This window comes from Cryptomeria japonica, chromosome 3 (genome assembly GCF_030272615.1).
Source record: "Cryptomeria japonica chromosome 3, Sugi_1.0, whole genome shotgun sequence".
Classification (NCBI taxonomy): domain Eukaryota; kingdom Viridiplantae; phylum Streptophyta; class Pinopsida; order Cupressales; family Cupressaceae; genus Cryptomeria; species Cryptomeria japonica.
In genome coordinates, this window is record NC_081407.1 from 811,035,776 (window position 1) to 811,047,395 (window position 11,620).

Below are 11,620 nucleotides of genomic sequence, written 5' to 3' on the forward strand. Positions count from 1 at the left end.
TATAAAAAAAGTTGTCAGCCACCAGTGTAAAGTCTGGAAAATCAAGGAATACTGAAAAACATGTTTTTTCAGTTGACTTTCGAGGCTTGTCACTTCCAAGCCAAATCCCAAAGTAAACCCGAACCAAAAGATGGAGGGAAAAAATTATGTTTTAAAATCGGATATCCGTTAAAATCCGATATCCGATAACCATTTTTGAAAAAATAAAAAATAAAAATTTAGTAATTTGGGCATAACTTTTGTGTTTTATATCAAAATTTTGATTTTTTATAGGCGTTGGAAAGGTAATTAAGAGCTCTATGATATGGAATAGGTATATTTTCAATTTTTTAAAAAAATAATAATTATAATTCATTTAAATTCATCCTTCATTTTTAAAACATAAAAAACTCGTGACTTTTTTATATGATTTCCCTATTGCATGAATTTTTGTAACAATCATCTCAAAATAAACTAAATAAGTAATTAATTAATAATAGAAAATTTATGAATTTTATTGAGTTTGATAAATTTTGATAAACCATGTTATCTATGTTTGTTCCTTTCTCCACCTCTTTCTCCTAAACCTATCGCTCCACCTATTTGTTTCTTCCTCCCTCTCTTTTGTCCATAATTATACATCTCTCTCTAGACCTATATCTCTAACTGTCAATGAATGTCTCATTCAATCTTTCAAGCTCTACAAGGTGCTTATATTTCTACCTCTTCATAATTTCCTCCTCTATATGTCACTCTCTCTTCCCTAAGATCTAGACTAGTCTCTCTGCATTTCCTTCTCATCTCTAGCAACAAAATTTAGTGGGGAGCGTAGGGAAGTATCAAAAAAAAGAGAGGGGAAGAGAGGTGATAAGGAGAGATTAATTGGGGGGAAGAGAGTGTGAGAGAGATATCTATAGGTAATTAGGTGGAAGGCGAAGAGAGAGAGGGAGGGGTGATTGGGGGGAAGAGAGAATGAGAGGGAGAGTTTGGGATTATTAGGGGGTAGAAGGAGAGGGGGAGAGGGAAAAGTATCAACAAAGAGAGAAGAGAGATGGGGACAAAGGTGAAGAGAGACATAGAGAGTAATTGGGGGTGGGGAGAGGGGGAGAGGGAAGTATCTATAAACCCATAGGAGGAGAGAGGTGATCGAGGGTAATTGAGGGAAAGAAATAATGTGAGAGAGAGTTGGGTGTAATTATCGGATAAGAAGGGAGGGAGATGAGTAAGTATCAACAAAAGGAGAGAGGGAGAGATGTGGAGAGAAGTGAAGAGAGTGATAGAGAGAGGATAATTAGTGGGAGTAGAGGGGAAGAGGGAAGTATTAACAAAGAGATGGACTAGAGAGAGGGTAATCAGGGGGCTCTCTCCCCATCTCTCCCCCCTCTTTCTTTGTTGATACTCCCTCCCTCTCTCTCCCCCCTCCCCTTCCCCTAATTACCTTCTCTCTAGACCTCTCTCTTTGAACCCCTCTCCTCATCTCTCTCTCTCTCTCCCTTTGTTGATACTTTCCCATCCCCCCTCTCCTCCCAACACCTAATTACCCCCAATTCTCTTTAATTCTCTCTTCCCCAAATGTCATCTCTCTGTCATACCTATCCTTACCTCTAACTTTACCATATGACCCCTTAGGTGTCGTTAGGGGTCATATTGTGTCCTAATGAATCATATGGTGTCCTATGAACCCTTAGGACACCATATGATGTTGTTAGGGGCCATATGGTGTGCTAAGTGTTCATATTGTGTCTTAAAGGGTCATATGGTGTCCTATGACCTCTTAGGACACCATATGACTCCTTAAAACACTATATGGTGTTGTTATGGGTTGTATGGTGTCCTAAGGGGTCATATGGTATCCTATGACCTAGTAGGACACCATATGGTGTCGTTAGGGTTCGTATGGTGTGCTAAGGGGTCATAAGATATCATATGACCACTGAGGACACCATATGACCCCTAAGGTGTCTTTAGGGGTCATATTGTGTCCTAAGGGGTCATGTATGGTGTCATATGACCCCTTAGGACACCATATGGTGTCATCATGGATTATATGGTGTCCTAAGGGATCATATGGTGTCCTATGACCCCTTAGGACAACATATGATCCTTTAGGTGTCGTTTGGGGTCATATTATGTTCTAATGGGTCATGTGGTGTCCTATGACCCCTTAGGACACCATATGGCGTCGTTAGGGGTTGTATGGTGTGCTAAGGGGTCATATTGTGTCTTAAGGGGACATAGGACGTCATATGACCACTTAGGACACCATATGACCCATTAGGTATCGTTAGGAGTTATATTGTGTCCTAGGGGTTCATATGGTGTCCTATGACCCCTTAGGTGTTGTTAGGGGTCATATTGTGTCCTAACAGGTCATATGGTATCTTATAACACCTTTGAATACCATATGGAATCTTATAACCCCTTAGGATACCATATGGAATCGTTAGGGGTTATATGGTGTGCTAAGGGGTCATAGTGTATCTTAAAGGGTCATAGGACATCATATGACTCATTAGGACACCATATGACCCCTCAGATGTCGTTAGGGGTCATATTGTGTCCTAAAGGGTCATATGGTGTCTCATGAACCTTTAGGATACCATATGACACCTTAGGACACCATATGATGTCGTTATAAGTCTTATGGTGTCCTAAGGGGTCATATGGTGTTCTATGAGCCTTTAAGATACCATATGGTGTCGTTAGGGGTCGTATGGTGTGTTAAGGGGTTATATGGTATCCTATGACCCCTTAGGTATTGTTAGGGGTCATATTGTGTCTGAACAGGTCATATGGTGTCCTATGACCCCTTAGGACACCATATGGTGTCGTTGGGGGTTGTATGGTGTGCTAAGGGGTCATATTATGTCCTAAGGGGTCACAAGACATCGTATGACCCATTAGACACCATATGATCCATTAGGTTTTGTTAGGGGTCATACTACGTCCTAAGAGGTTATACGGTGTCTTGTGACCCTTTAGGACACCATATGACCCCTTAGGACATTATATGGTGTCGTTATGGGTTTATGGTGTCCTAAGGGGGTCATATGGTGTTTTATAACCCCTTAGGAAACCATATGACCCCTTGGGATACTATATGACGTTGTTAGGGGTCATATTGTGTCATAAGGGGTCATATGGTGTCTTATGACCCCTTAGGATACTATATGATGTCGTTAGGGGTCATATTGTGTTCTAAGGGGTCATATGGTGTCTTATGATCCCTTAGGACACCATATGGTATCATTATGGGTCATATGGTGTCCTAAGGGATCATATGGTGTCCTAAGGGATCATATGGTGTTTTATGACCCCTTAGGACACCATATGGTGTTATTATGGGTCATATGGTCTCTTAAGGGGTCATAGGTGTCCTATGACCCCTTAGGACACCATTTGGTGTTGTTATGTGTTGTATGGTGTCCTAAGGGGTCATATGGTGTTATATGACCCATTAAGACACCATATGGTGTCATTAGGGGTCGTATGGTGTGCTAAGAAGTCAAATAGTGTCCTATGACCCCTTAGGAAACTATATAACCCCTTAGGTGTCGTTACGGTTTATTTTGTGTCCTAAGGGGTCTTATTATGTCCTAAGGGGTCAAATGGTGTTTTATGACCCCATAGGACACCATATGACCTCTTAGGACACCATTTGGTGTTGTTATGCATTATATGGTGTCCTAAGGGGTCATATGGTGTATTCTATGACCCCTTAGGACACCATATGGTGTCGTTAGGGGTTTCATGGTGTGCTAATGAGTAATATGGTGTCCTATGACCCCTTAGGAAACTATATTGCCCCTTAGGTTTTGTTAGGGTTTATTTTGTGTCCTAAGGGGTCATATTGTGTCCTAAGGGGTCATATGGTGTCCTATGACCCCTTAGGACACTATATGACATCGTCAGGGGTCATATTATGTCCTAAGGGGTCATATTGTGTCTTATGACCCCTTAAGACACCACATGGTGTCGTTATGGGTCGTATGGTGTTATAAGGGGTTATATGGTGTTCTATGACCCCTTAGGACACCATTTTTATGTTGTTATGGGTCGTATGGTCTCCTAAGGGGTCATATGGTGTCCCATGACCCCTTAGGACACCATATGGTGTCATTATGCATCGTATGGTGTCCTAAGGGGTCATATGGTGTTCTATGACCCCTTAGGACACCATATGGTGTCATTAAGGGTCATATGGTGTGCTAAGGGGTCATATGGTGTCCTATGACCCCTTAGAACATCATATGACCCCTTAGGTATCGTTAGGCATCATTTTGTGTCATTAGGGGTCATATGGTGTCCTATGACCCCTTAGGACACAATATGACCCCTTAGGACACCATACAATGTTGTTAGGCATCATATGGTGTATTATGACCCCTTAGGACACAATATGACCCCTTAGGTGTCGTTAGGGGTCATATTGTGTCCTAACGGGTCATATAGTGTCTTACAACCCCTTAGGACACCATATGGTGTCGTTTGGGGTTGTATGGTGTGCTAAGGGGTCATATTGTGTCCTAATGATTCCTAGGACATCATATAACCTCTTAGGACACCATATGACCCCTAACAATGTTGTTAGGGGTCATATTGTGTCCTAAGGGATCATATGGTGTCTTTTGACACCATATGACCCCTTAGGACACCATATCATGTCATTATGGGTCTTCTTGTGTTCTAAGGGGTCATATGGTTTTATATGACCCCTTAGGACACCATATGACCCCTTAGGATACCATATGGTGTCGTAAAGGGTCGTATGGTGTTCTAAGGGGTCATATGGTGTTCATATGGGATCATATGGTTTTGTAAGACCCCTTAGGACACTATATGACATTGTTAGGGGTCATATTATGTCCTATGGGGTCATATTGTGTCTTATGACCCCTTAGGACACCACATAGTGTCGTTATGGGTTGTACGATGTTCTATAACCCTCTAGGACACCATTTTATGTTGTTATGGGTCGTATGGTCTCCTAATGGGTCATATGGTGTCCTATGACCCCTTAGGACACCATATGGTATCATTATGTGTCGTATGATGTCCTAAGGGGTCATATGGTGTTATATGACCCCTTAGGATACCATATGGTGTCGTTAGGGGTCGTATTATGTGCTAAAGGGTCATATGGTGTCCTATGACCCCTTAGGATACAATATGACCCCTTAGTACACCATACAGTGTCCTTAGGGGTCGTATGGTGTCTTATGACCCCTTAGGACATAATATGACCCCTTAGGTGTTGTTAGGGGTCATATTGTGTCCTAACGGGTTATATGGTGTCCTATGACCCCTTAGGACGCCATATGGTGTCGTTAGGGGTTGTAAGGTGTGATAAGGGGTCATATTGTGTTCTAAAGGTTCCTAGGACATCATAGAACCCCTTAGGATACCATATGACCCCTTAGGCATCGTTAGGGGTCATATTGTGTCCTAAGGAGTCATATGGTGTCTCATGACACCATATGACCCCTTAGGACACCATATCGTGTCATTATGGGTCTTCTTGTGTTCTAAGGGGTCATATGGTATTATATGACCCCTTAGGAAACCATATAGTGTCGTAAAGGGTGGTATGGTGTCCTAAAGGGTCGTATGGTGTCCTAAGGGGTCATATGGTGTCCTATGACCCCTTAGGACACTATATGATGTTGTTAGGGGTCATATTATGTCCTAAGGGTTAATATTGTGTCTTATGAGCCCTTAAAACACCACATGGTGTCGTTATGGGTCGTATGGTGTTCTAAGGGGTCATATGGTGTTCTATGACCCTCTAAGACACCATATTATATTTTTATGTGTTGTATGGTCCTCTAAGGGGTCATATGGTGTCATATGACCCCTTAGGACACCATATAGTGTCATTATACATTGTATGGTGTCCTAAGGGGTCATATGGTGTTCTATGACCCCTTAGGACACTATATGGTGTCATTAAGGGTCGTATGGTGTCCTATGACACCTTAGAACACCATATGACCCCTTAGGTTTTGTTAGGTGTCATTTTGTGTTGTTAGGGGTCATATGGTGTCCTATGACCCCTTAGGACACAATATGACCCCTTAAGACACCATGTAGTGTCATTAGGCGTCATATGGTGTCCTATGACCCCTCAGGACACAATATGACCCCTTAGGTGTTGTTAGGGGTCATATTGTGTCCTAACAAATCATATGGTGTCCTACAACCCCTTAGGACACCATATGGTGTCGTTAGGGGTTGTATGGTGTGCTAAGGGGTTATATTGTGTCCTAAAGGTTCCTAGGACATCATATAATCCCTTAGGACACCATATGACCCCTAAGGTATCGTTAGGGGTCATATTGTGTTCTAAGGGGTCATATGGTGTCTCTTGACACCATATGACCCCTTAGGACACCATATCATGTCGTTATGGGTCTTCTTGTGTTATAAGGGTCATATGGTGTTATATGACCCCTTAGGATACCATATGACCCCTTAGGACACCATATGGTGTCATAAGGGGTCGAATGGTGTTCTTAGGGGTCATATGGTGTCTTATGACCCCTTAAGTGTCGTCATGGGTCGTATTGTGTCTTAATGGGTCATATAGCGTTCTATGACCCCTTAGGACACCATATGACCCCTTGGGACACTATATGGTGTTATGGGTCATATGGTGTCTCAAAGGGTGATATGATGTCCTATGACCCCTTAGGACACCATATGATCCTTTAGGATACCACATTGTGTCATTAAGGGTCGTATGGTGTCCCAAGGGGTCACTTGGTGTCTTAGGACCCCTTAGGACACCATATGGTGTCATTAGGGGTCTTATTGTGTCTTAAGGGGTCATATAGTATTTTATGACCCCTTAAGACACCATATGAACCCTTAGGTGACCATATGGTGTCGTTAGGGGTCATATTGTGTCCTAAGGGCTCATATGATGTTCTATGACCCCTTAGGACATGATATAACCCATTAGGAAACAATATACACTAAGTTTCAAATAAGGAGAGATATAAGGGTGAAGAGAGATGAAGAAACTAAAGAGAGGGAAAAGAACTAAAGGACAAGGACATAAATAGAGATATAGATATTAAGGAGTATGAAGTGAGAGGGAGAAAAACTAAAGGACAAGGATGGATAGAAAGACGTAGACATATCTAGATATTAAAAAGGAGAGAGGATGATAGATATAAAAAAATGAAGATAGAGGGAGAGGGAGATGAATAGATATAGAGAAAGAGAGAGGTAAAGACATAGATAAATATATGAAGAGATGGAGAAAAATGGATAGAGAGGGGTAAAGAGAGAGATAAAAAAAAGGAAGAGATAGAGAGATATAAAGGAAGAGAAATATCAATAGATAGAGAGATGTAGATAGTGCAAGAGAGCGAGAAAGATAGATAGATATTATAGATAGGGGTAGATAGAGAGGGAGAGAGAGAGAGAAAGAGGAAGATATAGAGATATATAAAGGCACTATAGAGAAGGATGTGGGGAGAGAGCCAGAGATATATATAGATGGAGCAAATAAAGAGATAAAGGTAGAGAAAGGGAAAGATACTTCAAGAGGGCAATAGAGGAAGAGACAGAGAAGAAGATTTATCATGTATAGAGGAAGATATATAAAGATAGAGGAACATGTAAAAATAGAGATTGATAGCAAAAGAGATGGAGATGTGAAGATGGAGATAGAGATGGTTATGGATAGAAAGTGATATAGAGAGTAAGACAAATGGAGGGAGAGATGGAGTAAATAAGTGAGATTTAGAGATAATGAGATATAAATATACATGAAGACAGATCTATAGGGATATAGAGATAGAGGGGACAATATAGGGAGAGAAAGGAGGTGATAGAGAAAAGTAAAATATAAGTATAGGTAGGATAAGGTAGAGGAGGGAGATAAATAGAGATAAGAGAGATTATTAGAGAGAAGTATATAAACAAGGAGCGATAATGATGGAGTGGGAGAGGGAGAAATAGGATAGAAAGATGGAGATATATGCAGAGATGCATGTAACTTGGAAATTTATTTATCTGGATGGGATGAGAAAATAAGTGACATAAGTAGAAAAGAAAGAGATAGATAAAATATATTATATAAGTATAGATAGACAAGTGATAGATAAAGGAGGTGATAGGAAAAAAATGAGACTTTGTATGCAAAATTTGTGAGTATTTAAAGTTTTAAAATTGAAGGAATAAATTGAAATGATTATGTAGTCACATAAATCTATCCATTTTAATTAAATGAATATTTTCTATTTATTTGATTAAAAATCCACTAGCCATCAGTTAATTAAATTAATATTTAATTAATTCATCTTCAAACATTCTCCTATTAATTAAATAAATTATTCAATTTATTTTAATTAATTCATTAAACCAAATTCACAATCAATTAAATGAATAAAATCTATTTATTTAATTAAATCCCCCTTTTCCTCTTTTAAATAAATTAAATAAAACATTTATTTAAATCATAAATCCCCCCCCACTTGCATTTTCCTACAAATGCAAGTTGCAACCACAAGTTGAAATAAACTAATTTTATTTTAATTAAAATCTTATTTTCCCTCGCCCACCAAATCCACTTGCATTCCTAAACCCCCTTCTAGATTCTTCTAACCCCTTCCTAATTAACCTAATCCATTCCCTAATTATTGTCACATTCCTAAGCAACATGGAGTCACTTCTCAAAGACTTCAAAGTCTTTGAAAAGCATTTAATGCTTTGTGTGTTCAACAATTTAACCTCCAAAGTCTTCCAAAACCACTAATGGCTCTTACATGACCATTAATGGCTCTTACATAACCATTTATAGTTATTTCAACTTGCACTCATGTGTCTCCTCGAGCATTTATTGTTTTGACTATGTTTATCCCTTTTGCCTTTGCACAAGAGTTTATCTATTGGATAAAAGCTTTATTCTTTGAATAAAGAGTTTATTCATTCAACTAGCCTTGACCTTAACTTCCAAGGTCATGTCAAGCATTTAATGCTTATTCCCTCTCCTCTCAACCTATCTCACATTGACACTTGTCATCCTAGGATTGGGTTGAAAGCCCTCACATGGATCTCAAATCATTCAATCCTGACCCTTGTTGAGATTGCTCAATCTCAACCATCCAGTTCCCTATTTTCAGTATAAATAGAGCTCTCATTCCTCATTTTCAAAGCTTCAAGCATCCTGAAAACTTGTATGTATTTAAGCTATAGGCATTTTATGAGAGCATTTTAGCATAATCAACTAATATCTTGTCATTTTGGATAAAATAAATCATTTTAGTATCAATAGCATAGTATTAGCTTTTTATTCATATTTAGAGCAAATACTTCAATCTCAAACCTCCATAAGCATCCATAGTGCAAAAAGCTGCTGAGAGCTACACTATTTTGGAACTTGGAGAGGAGAGGAGCAAAGGAGAAGAAACCAAGAGCATGTTAGGAGGCATTTGGAGATGCCTCATCATATTTACCTTCTTAGTTAGATATTCTGTCATGCTTTTGATATATCTTTTGATATGCTTGTGTAGGAAAGTATTTTGTTTGTTTTTTCTGGCACTAATAGTTTGGCTTTTCTTCTTGTTTGTATTTTGTTATCATTGACTAACCTTCCCTTTTTGCAGAGCATCATTTGGTGAACCCGACGTGAATCGAACACCTAAAAAACAAATTTTTTTTTGACAACTAACATGTTTGAATGTTGAACTTGACACACAGGTTGCACTTTAGCGCTATTGATCACATTGTAGCACTATTGCAACTTGTTGTTCTAGCGCTATTGTTCTTAGCGCTATTGACATTGTTTGAGTGCTTTTGACTTTGTTTTGGCACTATTGAGCATGTTTGAGCGCTTTTGCCTTCCCTGTCATTTTTCTTCTTTTAGCGCGTTTGTGTTAAATAGCGCTTCTGTTTAAACACAGAGTAGCGCTATTGTAATAGAACGTTGTAAAAATGACCCTGTAACCAAAAAAAGAAAAATCCTTAGGCTTGTGGAAGCCCACCATAGGTTCGATTTTTACTAACTATTTGTCTCTTGTGCGGGTCTAAAAACCAACCTCTTTAAAAATCAAAAACTTCCTTTTGGTGTTTTAAAATTGAACAACACAAAATTTGCTTTCTTGCAAGCTTAGGATCAAAATTTATGTTTGGTGCTCTAAAATTGAACAAAACAACTTTTGTTTATTGCAAGTTTAGGCTTAACTTTTCATTTGGTGCTTAAAATCAACAAAACAAATCCATTTCTAGCATCAAACTTAAGCAAAAATTTACAATCCACACTTCAATTTTTGGTGCAATTAAAACTTACAATCCACTTGTTTCAAAAAAATTTGCAAAGCGATTTTTCCTTCATACGTGCTTCAAATTAAGTTGACTAAGATTTTCAAAGTTCTAGTTTACTTAAAATTTTGCATTTGAGGTTAAAAAGAACACCATGATTGTTGGAGCAACATCTCCAAATAGTTAGAACACATTGCGATGGCAAGTTAAAAAGAACAAGTGTTTTTCGTGCTTGGCACACTTGTGCAAAAAGTTGGTCGAGTGGTCCTACTTCTAATACACACTATCCTCTCCCTTGGCTTTCGTGGTCCTAGGTGCAAGAGAAAAGTGTTAGTAACACTCAAATTTTTATCTTTTTAAGAGAGGTCTGCCAAGAGACACATCACTCTTGGGAACGACCTCGCGCAGTAAATCCTTTGAGCCGCTATAGAAATCAGGTGAAAGCGAAAGCTATAGCCTTGGGTATAGTTGTTCCTACAGTGTAACTTGCCAAAAGGACAAATGGGCCCCACCACAAGTTATAAGGCTCTTAAGTGAGTCACTGCAGAATGAACTTATGTCCAAAGACATCGAAAATGACTAAACACCTTTAAGTAGTAGCCCACCCGTTCTATTGATTGAGAATATTTGAGATATAATTCAGTGCAAGAGCATAGATGGTTTTGCTCCCAAGATACTCACCATACATATTTCCTTGAGTAGAAACATAGCTTTTTGAAAAGTCACTTGTGGCTTGATAAAAGTGGTGACTCCCCCATCATAGGGATCATCTATTTGTTATACTCACGCAAGACTTAGTATATCACATCCTTACCTGCCACGACGGGATTCATAAGGTATGTAGTATCAAAGTCGAAGAAATATCAAGATGTGGGCTGAATTTATCACAACTGGCCATTTGACCTTAGGGATACAAAGTGTTTGAGGTGTTTTCATTTTAGTCAAGACCAAGTACAAATTGAGCCGACTTAAGGCTTTGGAAAGAAAAACACCTAAAATACACTTAAAGGAAAGGGTCATAAAAAGTCCAAAGATTGGGTTGATCTAGACCCATACTCATTTGTGCCTTTTAAGGCAATATTCTTGTGTTTGTGTGCTTGCTTTGTTTTCTTGTCAAAGAAGAATCAAAAATCAATTCCAAAAACAAAAAAAGAAGTATTCATCCAACCAAACATCTTTCAAAACAACCAAAAATATCAAAAACAAAGTGCAAACAACAAAGTATCAAACTTTATGACCTTTCTTCACATCTTGCGAAAGAAGAATCGTCATCAGAACATCAACTTGAAAAGAAGACCATTGAGCTCAAAGTCTTTGATCAAAAGGAGGAAATTCTTCTATCTAAATAGACAAATCTTTGTCTCTCATAGAG